The sequence below is a fragment of the Lepisosteus oculatus genome, chromosome 8 (genome assembly GCF_040954835.1).
Source record: "Lepisosteus oculatus isolate fLepOcu1 chromosome 8, fLepOcu1.hap2, whole genome shotgun sequence".
In the NCBI taxonomy this organism is placed as follows: Eukaryota; Metazoa; Chordata; class Actinopteri; order Semionotiformes; family Lepisosteidae; genus Lepisosteus; species Lepisosteus oculatus.
Window position 1 is genome coordinate 15,900,771 of NC_090703.1, and position 14,684 is coordinate 15,915,454.

A 14,684-nucleotide genomic window follows, 5' to 3' on the forward strand; every position below is an offset into this window, starting at 1 on the left:
CACACTTTAGACATTAGCTGTGCAGCCACTTGGTGCAGTGAGTGAATTTTGGATGATCAATTAACATTTTCTAGTTATTGTGTTTCTGCTCTGGATAATTGCTTAGACATACAGTAGGTGTTGCTGAAGGAAGAGAGATAAGTGAGGCAGATGAATGCAAAAAAATATGAATGCCAGAGATTGCCAAGACGCATTGCGTAGCAAAGAGAATCTAATACTGAATCCATATATCCATTATTTGAACATACTAGCATACATATTCCCAAAACGGAAACCACAATGGAAAAGTGACTTTAGTTAGTAGTCACATCACCACTGTTCCCTTGACAACACAATTGGCCAGTAAATTAAACAGTATGATATGACAGCCAAATGACAAGACTGAAGTCATGCTTCTTGGCAGGCTCCAACAACTACAGTACTGTATGTAAAGCCAATGCAGTAACCCTATCTGTAGTAGTTCAGGTGCGTCAGCATGCATAGGCTGCAAAGGAACAAGTAATAGGTTTATTCCATGCTGAAAAGTGAAGAAAGAAAACACAACGTTGTTTTCTTTCTTCTCTTTTCAGCAATGAATAAACCTATTACTACTTCCTTTGCAACCCTATCTGTGCATGGTACTGTATTTGAGTCTCTAAATTGAAGAACTTGGGGGTGATATTTGATCCAGGCTTGATGTTTGACCCACGTTTGCAACATACTGTATAGTCAAAATATCACTTTTCCATCTCCAAAATATTGCCAGACTTCATCCCATGTTGTTGCTAACTGTCACTGAAAAGCTGGTCAACATTTTTATTTTCTCTCATATTGATTACTGTAACTCTCTATTCACTGGGGTATCTAAATCCACACTGAACAAATTACTGTATGTCCAGAATTAAGCAGACAGGATCTGGACCAGGTGGAGAGCAAGTGATCACATCACTCCTATCCTGGACTCCTTGCACTAGCTTCCTATCAGGTTTCATGTCGACTTCAAAATCCTCATTCCCACGTATAAGGCTCTGCACGGCTTGGCACCTCAGTACTTGTCTGAGTCACTGTTGTCCTACTTCTAACCTTGCAACTTTCATTTGTCTAATTCTGGTCTCATGTCTATCCCCCAATCCTTCTACACTCAGTGGGTGACAGTGCCTTCTTCTGCTATGCTACAAAGCTTTGGAATTCCATACCTAAGGATACCCTGGTCCTTTGTCTGCCCCTTTGCTTTCCTTCTGTACTGTTAACCCCCATCTACAATCTGCTCTTGCTGTGTATTTTTTTTCTGTAAAGTGCTTTGAGAAAGCTATTAAAGGCTATATAAAATAAAGGTTGTTGTTATTATTTATGATGTCCTTTTTGCCAACTTTTCAGCACTCGGTCTTAGTTTTTTCACCTTCAACTAAGCCTTAGCTCTACTCAGCGCTTTTGCTTGTTTATCAAGTATTGTCTCTAATTTAGTCTCTGGCTTGTTCCCCTTATGTTTTTGAAATCTTCTCCAGCTTGACTCATTGCTTGTATCTTTTGATATCAATTCCTAGATTCCCCTTCAGCCTTGTTTTGTCTCCTGTGTTTGACCTGGGCTGCCCGACTCTTTTGACCCTCTCCAGCACTTGGACCTCACCCCTGTGTTTGGATTTCCCTCTTCGGATTTTCCTTTTGCGTTGTTTACATGTCAGCTGTATGCCTGCAGCTCCGTAGTCTTTGCGGGGCTACCTGTGTGTGCGGCCCCGTCCCACTGTCTTGTCTCGCTGTTCTACTTGCTTGCTCACCTGCTTAAACCTGCAGTCTCACTTCTCTTTCACTGACTTCAGCAACATCCTGCACAAGGATGCTTTCTCCAATTTGGACCACTGCCCCCTTTGAGGATGTTGAGCAGTCCATTACAACTATTAAATTAATTTGTAGGCTACCAAAATGTTATGGAAAATAACATTTCTGGATGCAATAAAGCTGTTTCTTTGGTATGCATTGCCTTTAGTGCAGTATGTAGATTCACTCCTTTAAATAACTTTCATTTTTCAATTGACAGCACAAAAGAGTTGTACAGTATGCCAGCTTTGAGACTTTATGCTAAAACTGTTGGCAAGCTTTTGTGCCGAGCAGGCCAGAGTCAAATAAGGTTTCAGTGTCTGAGGCTTTCCTCCTGAAATGCAGACGTACTGTAGAAGATGTTTGGAACTGTCATAATTAGTTCAATACCAAATACCATTGTGGAGCTCATAATGTGATTCTTTGCGTGATTCTTCTTTCTGGAAAACCTTGCTAAACAAAAAAATGTCTCCAAGCTTAACTCAAGAGCACTGCTGGTTTTAGGCAGAAGGAAAATAATGAGGGCTGCTGGTGTGAGTAGGGACTGTTTGTTCTTGCACAAATGTACACATTTGTTGTCTTTCCTACAATGCTCAAATTTGTGCAGGTTTAATACATGCAATTACTGTATACTATACAATTCCAGCAATTCTATAGGTTCATTAGTTGATAATGACTCAGAAGTAATCAAATGCTAAGAATCTTGTTTTGTTGTTTTTCAGAATCGGGCTTTTGCTCATCAAACTGTTGAGACAGCTTACATGTTTTATTTAGAGGTATGTTTTCTCTTTACTTTCTCATAATTCTAAATATTTTAAGGAGTTTCTAAGGACACTACTGTCAGATGAATTCCAGAAGCCAGATCACATTTTATATACTTCTTGCCAAAGGCTGCAGTGAGGATTATTAACTTTTGGCTCACCAGCTTTTAGCTCACATAATGCGCAGTTTCTCGTCTTTTGACAAGACTACATACAAACATTATAAGGGAGTGGGAGGAAAGGGCTCAAACCCATTATTATGGTTTTGGTTTGCTTTGGAAAGTACAAAACCCATCTGTTGGTGCTGCAGACATGTCTGGTTTTGAGAGGAAGAGTATTTTTATTATCCCCAAAGGGAAATTTGTTTTATAGCAGCAGACAATATAAAGAAAACACACAAACAAACAATACACATAAACATGAACGAGAGAATCATCTGTTAAGCAAGGGTATAGCCCCAGGTATAAATGAAAACTTGAAACGGTTTGTTTTTAAATGGCGGGGGGGGGGATCTGCATTCTGAGGGGAGTTACTGGGATTGCTGTAATTAAACTAGGGGTGTGAGGAGTCCTCTAGGACAGAATAAGCTTTAGTCAAGACTTTTAATTGATAGATGTGTGGTAGGACTGAAAGATCAGCACTGTTTGCCTCAAACAGCAATGTTTGCCTCAAAGTTTAACGTGCAGTACAGACAAATTTCTAAATACTTGTATTTATCAACCATCTCCTCTGATTCTCCCCTGGTGCAGGTTTGCGTGGGGGTCTGAGGGTCCTTTCTGAAATCAATTGCCATGTCTTTGGTCAACTTCAAATAGTTTTGTTCACAACAGGTGGCAAACATATGTACAACTGTCCCTTGCCCCCCCTCCCCATCTGCCTGCAGCAAATTAACAATAACTTTAATTATTAATTATGTGTTTAGAGTGGCAATTACTCTTAAAATAATTTCTATACAGGGCAAAGTACAGTACATCCTTGGGAGTAACTAGTGGAAGAACACAGCTTTGGTTCTGGCTACATCCCCAATCATTAAAAGGAACTAATTAGTTACTTCATTAAATTAAAAAATATTTCTACAACTATACTGATTTAACAATAGACACAGAATGTCTATGAATAATTTAATTACCATTATTTAGACTGTTGGCTGTAATGCCACTATAGTGACAAGCACTTAGTCAACTAGCACAACCTCAACTCTTTAGAACATAAAGCTCTAGAAGCAGACTAACATATAATTATCTCAACAAATGAAGAAAATAGCTCTTTGTGGGGAGGCAAATCCAATTCTTAGGATATATAATGAAAAAATACAGCTTTTAAATCAAAGTATTTAGCCATCCATGATCAAAATTCACTTATTCCAGTGTGGGTTAAGATTATGCAGACTCTCTCCAGATGCCTATGGTGTAAAGCAGAACTTAGAGAACATTCCCAGCAATAAAGATACATCATATATTGTACATATTGATTAAAAAAATCAAATAATTCTTCATGAATCATAGACAACACTAGGGGAGAATTTCATTCAAGTATTATAAAATCCTCAAAGATATTGGGAAAGACAACTTAATGGACTTCTTCATTGAGGGGCAAGTGCATTCAAAATGGGGAAAAGACTCCGACTTGTAAAGAATTCTTTACAAGAAGCCATCAGTCTCATAAATTTTCTGAAATATCCAGTTACTCTATTAACTGGACAAAATCCACAATTCTACCACTTAGTGGGGATAGCTGGAATGCTTCAGCTCTAAAACTACCCCTTCCTATTTTTACTTGGAAAGTTAGATATTTAGGTATTAATATTTACCACAGGCTGTCAGACCTGTTCCAACTACACTTCAGTCTTCTTCTTAAAACAATAGAAGATGACTTACACCACTGGAAGAATGTATTTTTCTTTATAATTGTCAGAATATCAACTGTTAAAACAGTAATTCTACAGAATGTTAATTACTGTATCTCTTCATAATGATTCCAACTTAACCCATCACTACCTGGATTAATTTATTAGGTTCTATAACAACCACCTTCTATTTGAAAAATAAAATAACCCAGGATTCAATAAACCACTCTACAAAAATTACAAAGGACTAGAAGCAACCAATTTTGATCCAACTACAACACTGTACAGCATATAACTACATGGATTCACCTTAACCAAACAACCAATCTCTGGATTGAAGTAGAACAGTTGTAATACAAAACAATCTCAATTTTTGATTTACTGTTTCTTAGTGCATCAATAAAACATCACAACTGTTTCAAAAACACTATCTTCACAACTCTGTCAGCCTGGTGGAAAAACAATAAAATCTTTAACTCTGCATTGACACTGTGTAAATATACAGAACTCTAATCTGGCACAATCCTGACTTTCAAGTCAATGGAACTCTATGTATTTTTATTACATGGAACAAAAAAAGGCATCATTAATCTTCATCACATATTTGAGAATATTACCTTCGTCTATTTCACAAATGTGGTCCAGAAGTATGGTATTAGGAGGGAACAATGTGTGCTTAAATCTAAAATTAATATCACACATAAAAACCCACAAACATGCTTACTGATAGAAGAAATCAATAAAATAACGTGTAAGATTTTTTTTCCCAAACTATACAAACTATTATCCTGTGTTGATGGGAATATCAATTCAGATTACAAAATAAGAAAATATTTAGTAGTTTCTTACGGGGCACAAATATACATAGACTTTTGGGTACAAATCTATAGGAATCTTTCATCTTCATTACTAACTAGTAATAGTAACTTACAACTCATTCAGTATAAAGTACATCACAGAGCAGATATTACACAGCATAAAATGTACAAAATTACATTTATAGACAAAGACAAATGCTCCCACTGTGAACTGGATACCCTAGATAATGCCATTTGGCTATAACCACCTATTCGTCAATTTTGTCAAGAAGTCATTAATTGATCCCATCTTCTGAGGTGCACCATTCTCCTATCTTCATATTATCTCATTGTCCTCCCCAGTGCTAAAAACATATCCTCTTAAATTGGAAATCTGGAGAAACACTAAACATTAGAGTGGCTTAGCCTTTTTACAGAATACATTTCAATGTATTGAGGGAGTGACCGCCTCTAACAAGAATCAGATTGAACATTTTGGGGGGGGAAATATGGGATCCATTTATTAATACTTTAAAATAGGATGTGCTTTAAAATAAATCTCTCTCATATGTACACATACACTGGAGAAAAGAAGAGAGGGGAGAAGGAAAGGGAAAGGAAGAAAAAGGAAGAAGGGAGGAAAAAAGGGAACTAATCATTTCAGAACCTGTTTCTATCTCCCTGCCACGAGATGGAAAAGACAAATGAGATTAGGAGGTACTTTACAGAAAAGGTGTCAGGTCAATGGTACAAGCTGTCAAGACATGTTGGAGCTAATGAAGCTATCTTGACTCCTTCAAAAACAATTAGACAAGACCTATCTAACAACTTACAAAACAAGTTAATAATTGACTGTCCTTTGCAACTGATCCTTTGCAACTGGTCTTCAATAAAACCTGAGCATTCTTCAGTGGTGATTATATTGCATGCTGCCAATCTAGGCAGCCTCCCATGAGTCAAACAAAAATAAAATACAGGTCTCATAAACTGAAAATGTGAAAGAAAGAAACAAAGGTTAATCACCCAATAAAACAAATTAATTGTCCTTTACATTTTTAACACGCTACTGTAATATCGTTCTACTGAGGTAGTTCAATCCAGGAGTGTGAGAGAATCGACCTGCTGAGCAATAGGCAATGGGAACCAAGAGGAACTGCAAGCTGTGTGCTGATAGGGACAGTGTTACGCGTTCCAGAAACTGGGCATAGTGAGCAGTGCAAAACAAAAACGACCCAGAGTCAGAGCCGTGAAAACACATTGAAGACAAACCGAAGGGATGACCCGCGAAGGTGGGGTAAACGACAAGCAAGCAGATGTCTGTGTACCAACCAAGCATAACATCGCAATAGATAAGGAAAAAGCAAGAAAGCTCGAGGGGCTCAATGTCGAAACTCAATCAGCTCAGAGTATTTATACTGAAGAGCAGTATAAATATCCTGAATGGGTGTGGCCGTAAATCAACTCCAGGTGCTCCTAGTTTCCCGGTTATTTGTTCCCACAGCGGCCAGCATATGCAGACAGGTGGACAAAGGTGTAACTGCTACCCTGTCACAGCTATAGTAGCTCGCCCCGCAGAGCAGCAGCTGGGGCATACATGACAGTTACTGTACGGAAAGAAATTGGATGCTCTTGCATTCATGTTTGATGGATTATGACCTTTATAATAAATCTCAATCTGCTGGTATCTGTTGCAGGTACACTTCAATATGGGCCTAGAAAATATGCTAATTGATCAAAATGAATGGTACAATAAGCAGGTAAGCTGGTACTCATATATATATATCCTTCTAGCTTTCTAACTTTCCTGTCTGATAATGTATGGATGCACATAAAAAAACAATCTTTGTTGGCTCCCTGTTGCTAATACCGGGCATTGGATTTGACAGATCATGAGTGGAATAATGCACCATTGCTACATTTGAACTTGAAAGAGTTCAGCCAGGGGTTTTTGGATCTTATGGCTCTGATTCTGGGTCAGTGTTAAAAAAACATTCTGGTGTTTGACATTTTTTAATATTGCCAAGTCATCAAAAGGGCTTCTAGCTCTCATACACCCCACAGACATTCCAAACTCAAGGTTTCAGTAGTTCTTCATCTTGTAGTAGTCTGACTGTATGGAAGTGAGCCAATTTTTTCCATCCGCATGCAATATTGCTTATATTTTGGGAGCTTAAACAAACACTGTTTGGTATAGCTCATTTGATGTTTGGGTTTGGTAGCCCAAAAGATTTGGTAAAAAACAAAGTTAGGCACAGAATGTGTTGTGATTTTTCACAAATCTAAGTACTACTGTTATTGTTTATCTTCAAATGGCTTTGCAGACAGGACTGATCTGCAGAAATTAAGCCAAAAGAGAATAACTAGAAAGGTATGTGGTCTGTTTGCAGAACTGTAATGTTTTTCAAATGTGGACAAAAATGACAAAATGGCGCTCGGCTTGTCTAAAAAAAAAACCTAAAAACTTCTGCAGCCTGACAGAGTAGCCTTCAGAAACTTAAGTGTTAGAAGATGATAGAGAGAAATGTCTGAGATCTGGTAATTGCGAAGGGACTGCACAACAAGAAAATTGGCAAAGTCCTATCTTGGAGCCTTCCAGTAGAACATCTGCTGTTTTTCTCTCCAGTTTCTCTCAGAAATAATGTGCATTGCCCTGGGGGCAGGGAGCTCAGAACAGGCCAGTTCTGGTGGGATAAGGAAAGCCCAGGGCAACAATAAAATTAAATGCTTACACCTCAATACTAGAAGCATAAGGAATAAAATGCAAGATGTTGCAGTGACTACATTAACAGGTCACTTTTGTTTTTTTGGAATAGTACTGAAAAGATGGCATAAGAGCTCTGATTCCAATTTACGTGTCTGTCTTTAGAATTATTTTTGGTGCCAGTAGTGATCATACAGTACTGTACATCAGTTTCAAATTTCTTGCTCAAAGAAAAATGCTGCTAAGATCATATAAATATCTGCATAAAAGCATAAATCATAATCATAAAAATCTAAGAAGGGTTAGAAAAAAGAGGAGACTATTAGCCCATCTAACCCATTTGGTAGTTAATTAAATGATCCAAGGATCTCATCCATTCTTAAAACAGTCGCTAAAGTGAGAGTATTGGCTTTAACAGCAAGGTTAAAGTAACCTGTTCTATACCCCCACAAACTTTGATGTAAAGAATTGCCTCCTGTTATTGGTTTTAAATGCACTTCAACATAGTTTCCACTTGTGCCCCCTGGTTACTGTTTCACCGTTCACCTAGTTGACTTATAACGCTGTCATTGTGGTTGACACGTCTTTAATGTGCTCTTTCCATTGAATTTATTTTTTTTGTCCTTTTTAATCCAGATGGTGTGTCTTTTTTTTATACTCCTTCAGGTCTGCAGTTGATTTTGGTGAGTTATGTAATGTGTTGCCATAACCCTTAGTCAGGCAGCCTTTTCCACTTTCCTTTCCAGATTTCCAGTTTTCCTTGCCTTTTTTGTCACTTCTCCGTCTCACTCCACCTCTTACCTGTTTTATGTTCATAGATTATGCGTTCCTGATCTTGTTCTCATAGCACATAGGTTCATGGATTTTTTTTTTGTCCACTGCCATCCGTTTATGTAATCTTGTCACATTGATAAGTACTGTCTTCCTTCTCTTAGCTGGCCTCCATTATTAACACCTGTTTCATATCTGTAAATTGTATATACAGAAGAGGTTGCCACGAGTTCCTTTTAATGGTGTATACTGTTAGTCAATTGTAACGGTGGTAATATTTACCAATACAAAAGTGATACAATATAACTGTATAGGAATAAAACAATAACAAGCTTAAAGCTATATATTGCAAATAAGCCTTTCACCCAAAAAAAAAAATGTTTGTTGCTAGAGTACAAATTTGCTTGGTCTGGTTTATAATAATTAAGAACACTATTGTGTGCTTTTGATGTTTAGTGAAATCATGCCTCGTGGCCTTTTACTCACGCAGTATGAAAGCTGACTTTAACAGGTTCCCAGAAAAAGGATTTAAATACAAAGATTAAAAGAAAGAGAAGACGATGATTACAGATTTATTACAAGGATATCAGTGAATAAATTCCAGGAATGTCACAGACATTTCATTAAGCAAATGTGTTTCATTCTTTCTAAACCTTGTTTTTTTATACGTAAAATGTGTTAGCATAAACAAGTACTAGAAATAATATGGCCCAAATCTTTTTTTTTTCTTTCACTAACGTGAAACGCCCTTATGTTTTCCTTTGAAATAACACGGCAACATTTCTGAAGATAAACACATCCCCAGGGGTTAGATGATACAAGGAGGTTTTTTTAGATGGCATGCAAACCTGCTCTTTAGAGGGAACTACAGGGTTTGTAGGATTAAGCCAGTTTATCACTTCTTAACATGAATCATAACTTTTAATGATACATCGATATGGGATCAAGTGAAAGCATCCAGGACAATCAGATATGCCTAGAGTTTGTAAACCTTCTTATAGTCTCAGCCTACAGCTTCCTGTTTGCCAGCTACAGCATTTATCTTCAGAGTTTCTGATGTGTCAGTCAAAAGTTTTTGTGGATTCTTCTGAAATTCAATCTAGCAACCTTGCCCTAAGGTGCTTGATTACAGAAAAAATAACAGTTTACATCTCTTCGTAATTGTTTGGAATAAATACTTTAAAGTCATCTGACTTCATTTATTTCAACTTTATTGTTTAATAGGTCGACACTAGACCTATGCATACGTCATGCACAGTCTTTTTTTAAGCTTTTAAGTCTTTCAAAATCTATGGAAAAAGGTTCCTTTCTGAGCTGGGGGTTCGTTAACATAAATTAATATTGTAAGTACATAAAGTATGCTGTATCTTGAAAGCATGTGAGCAATGCTGAGAGCTATGACCAGGAATGTTTTCAAATGTGGTATTGACAATTATTTTTACCCAATCCATGTGAATTGTCAGTTGCATATGACTTTCTCCTTTATAGACGCTGTAGGTGGAAAGCAAAACATATGTCATACATATGTTTCTCCAACAAATCTACCTGTCAGTGCCATTTTTTTTTCACCCTATAAGATCTACTGTACTTCACAGGAGAATTGGAACACATGGAGGAGAGACTACACTGCATGGCTACAGTTGTGTGCCAGGCCACAGGACTCACTAGTCAAATTCACCCTAGCTGACTAGCCCTCCTGTCCCAGGCAGAATGCACCACCACATGTCGAAACCTGGTTATGGTCAATTAATGATTTGGACCAGCTTCAAACCATTGATATCTGGAGCATAGAGCTCAACCTGCTTTTTGAGTTCCTTCACTGGTTACACCACACAACAGTTGTGTGGTAGTTGAGGTGTTAAGAGGTTTTGGCTGAGGGTTTTGAAGACATGCTACACTTTCAAGGATGATGTGGCTCTCTTTTAAGTTTTCTGCCAGTGTAGTTCCATTTCTCTCATAAGTTATGCAGTATTCACGTACTCACTTTAATTGTTAGTCAAAATCCAGCTCTTAAAATATATTTTAGGCCTTTACAGTTTTTCAACATTTTAGAAGGTGAAAAAGTAATAGGCAATTGTCCATGATTTTATTAATAATCCTGGTCAACAAAACTAGTTTAAGAAAAGCAAATTGCTATCTCACTGATACACTTGTGTAAAGTGGTTTAATGTGGAATGACAGCAGCTGAAGATTGTGTAACGGTAGAAATGTTTATTGGATTAAGTGAAAACATTGGCTTAAACTGCTTGCTGAGAGCCAACTTCCTGGCTATTGGACAGGGAGGCCGGGACCTTGGTGAAAAGGTGACCAAGATGCAAAGGTGGAGATGGGGTGGAGGAGGGAATGTGAAAACATGCGAGGAAGAGGAGAGGGTGATGTGTAATCTATATGGGATTACATTAGGATTAGTTGCAAGTTGCATCAGCTGAGTTTAATTAGTTCAACTGCCTTCATCCCTCCCAAACATCTGTTGGAACTCCATTAAATGAAGATATAAACCAGCCCCTTTCCTACTAATGTCAGTGAATCATGTGTTACTGTATATGTTTGCAGGCTAATATTTTAGATTTCCTCAAACTAGGAACAGTGCACATTTCACACTTATACTGTATGATTCACTTATATTCTTTGCGGAAATAAATGCCCTGCAATTTTATAGCTTTCTCTCATCTGTGGGCATTGTTGTTGGGCTCTTAACAGCTGGAGAGATGAGCACCTGATCATCACTTGCACAAAAATGGTTATTATGCTGTATATATTGTAACGCTTACGGCCGACAGGTACTGTGTAAGAGCCGGCTTACCAGACCAGGTGACGTCACCGCCCTTCCCAGTAATAGCAGGACCACAGCCCCCGGGCTGTGGAGAGATCTCTCTTTGGCTCACCAGGCTGAGTCCCTGTTGAGGGACGTGGGAGTCCTGGGTTCGAGCCCCCAACAGTGGGGGGCTGACCTAATGCGGCAAGGCCGCCCGCCTGAACCCCTGTTGTGTTACATTGGTGTCAGAAGTGGGGTGGGATAGCCCTTCGCCAGGGACGGCGATTTAAGCGGGGGAGAGTGTAACGCATACGGCCAACAGGCACTGTGTAAAAGCCGGCTTACCAGAGCGGTGACATCGCCGCCCTTCCCTGTGATAGCAGGACTACAGCTACTGGGCTGTAGGGAGATCTCTCTTTGGCTCACCGGGCTGGGTCCCTTTTGAGTGACGTGGGAGTCCCGGGTTCGAGCCCCCGACGGTGGGGGGCCGACCTAATGAGCCCCCGTTGCGTTACAATATTTATAGTATGTATGTACAATATATATTTGCATAAAGCTGAACATTGTTGATAAAAGGAGTGCTTTCACTCAGAGCTCATAGGTGGTTTTTCATGGCCATATTTAAACAACCAGAAAAAGTAACTCTTACAAATCACTGATGTACAGTAGGTTCAAACTCTTAAAATAGTTTAAAGGTGGATCTTTTTAATATAGCTCCCAAAATAGTATTAATTTCATTGTTTGTCTTAAATCATCTTTCATAAAGAAAAATCTAAACTTAGATAAACTTACAACGTCCCTGAGAAAATTTAAATTATGTGTATAATTATTGTATGTGTATATTTCAATTCAATTGTATGTGCCTTAAATTGTTTGACCCATTCTAATTTTAATCTTTTTGACTTTTGAAAGATGTTTATAGATGGAAATAAGTAATGACAATTAAAAAAAAAAACTTTCACAGTTAACAGTGTTAAACAAATTGCTACTGCCTTAATTCCAATCCATCAAAAAATGTTCTCAAAGCTTTTACAAAACAAGCAAATTGATATTACACTGACATCCTCCTTCTATTTGCTCTACAATTTACCGATTGGACTGAATCAAATATTCAATTTCAGAACAGAAGAAAACAGCAAAAGACTTTGCACATAATATTCTGAGCATCATTACTAAGTACGTTGGCTGGATATAGTTAAAGGTAAAAGTTTAAGCGAATGTTTGTTTCAAAGGAGTCATGAAACTTTTGCGCATTCGTTTAATGTTTGTCAAAGTCATGATACACCAAATGAAACCATCTGATGGAAAAAAGTGAATTATTCAACGAGCCCAAATTCCTTATGCATGAATTGTGGGAATCAGCCTTATTGTTTAGAATGTGTGCAGCTGGAAAACACTCTGAGTGTAAATAGTGAATTAAGTTCTGTACTTTATCATAATGACTGACTTTTTTTTCTTGGAAGCCTTACAAAATGCTCTTTTAAACAAAGACAAAAAATAATGCAGAAGAAAAAAGGGAGAATTGGGAGCTCCACAGGGTGAGGTGGTGCAGGAAGCAATTGCCTGAGCCATAAGCAGAATGAGGAACCATTTATGAAACAAGCAAGGGAAAATCATTTCTGCCATAGTTCTGGAAAAGTTGCCCATTTTGCATTCCAGATTTCACAGCCTAGCAATCTGTGGTTATTTAATTTTAAATTATATTTATGATTTGTGCAGATGGTTTCCACACATTTGTGTTTATAGACATCAATATGTACAGTATTTGTAAGTTGATTTCCATGCTTTCTAATTAGAAGATTAGCATTTACAGAGCCTATAAGGAGATCAGAACTGCAGACAAGCGGCAGTCAGCATCTCCAGCTGTTATATAAGGCCTTGTGATGGAAAAATGTCCTGAATGGAATTTTTCTTTAAACGGTGATCCCAATTCACAAATAAGCTCATTTCTATTTTAATTTCTAAGGGGAATCTTATCTGATTCAGATGCATAAAGTATCTGACCAAAAAAGCAACTAAAAATGACAGTCACATTTCAGACTTCTCTTTTTAGCTTAAGCAAAAATGAAAATGTGAAGTTTTTCCTTCAGATTCTTTCCATGATCTGTCAGCTACAATGTCCAAATACTTTGCAATGAAGAAGATGTCATTGTGCTTATTACTCCTTTTGAATTTTCCATAATTGTTAAATATGGCAGTGATGACTGAAATGCTACTAAAATGTGTTTTCTCTGGCATTCCAGAATGTCAAGAAATCAGCTGAAGACAATTTTACAGCTAGAATAAACACAGCAATGAATTGTCACTACATTCATCTTTATTGGTGTTTTATTCTATTAGTGTGGATGAAAGTGGTAACATATCACTGAACTTCGTCCAGATTGAAAAATGGCCTGCAGAAACCTCTGTCAATTTGTTAAGATATTCATCTATTAAAATATATATAGTTGCTTGTGCTATTTAAGGACTGGCTTTCATGGCACCTTTAGCCACAACACAGCCTTCGAAATTCCCTTCTTTGCATCAGTGGATATCTACAATAAACTACTGAAGCTAAGCAGATGTGAGCCTGGTCAGTACCTGAAAGGGACACCTCCTGGGAAAAACTAAAGTTACTACTGGAAAAGGTGTTAGAGGGGACAGTAGGGGATTACTCACCCTGCAGCCTGTGTGGTTTCTAATGCCTCAATATAGTGATGGGGAACCACTATACTATGAAAAGACGCTGTCCTTTGGATGAGACATAAAACCGAGGTCCCGACTCTGGCTCATTTGGGTGATAAAGACACATACTGTATATCAGAATGCTATTCATTGATTACAGCTCCTCATTTAACACAATAGTTCCTTCCAGACTAGTCAGGAAACTTAATGACCTGGGCATCAACACCTATCTATGCAACTGGATCATGGGTTTCCTGACAGGCAGACCACAGACTGTGAGGGTCAATGGAAAGCTTTCTTCCTCACTCACCATCAATATACAGTAGATGCCCCACAGGGCTGTGAGCTAAGCCCCTCTGCTGTTTTTCTTGTTTACCCAGGACTGCGTGGCCAGACACAGCTCTAACTCCATCTGCAAATATACTGATGACACTACCATCATTGGCCAAATCACCACTAGTGATGAGACAGCCTACAGGAATGAGGTCAGGAACCTAGTAGAGTGGTGCCTTGACAATGATCTGTCCCTCAACATCAGCAAAACCAAAGAGCTGGTCATCGATTTAAGAAAGCATGGTGGGAACCACACCCATTC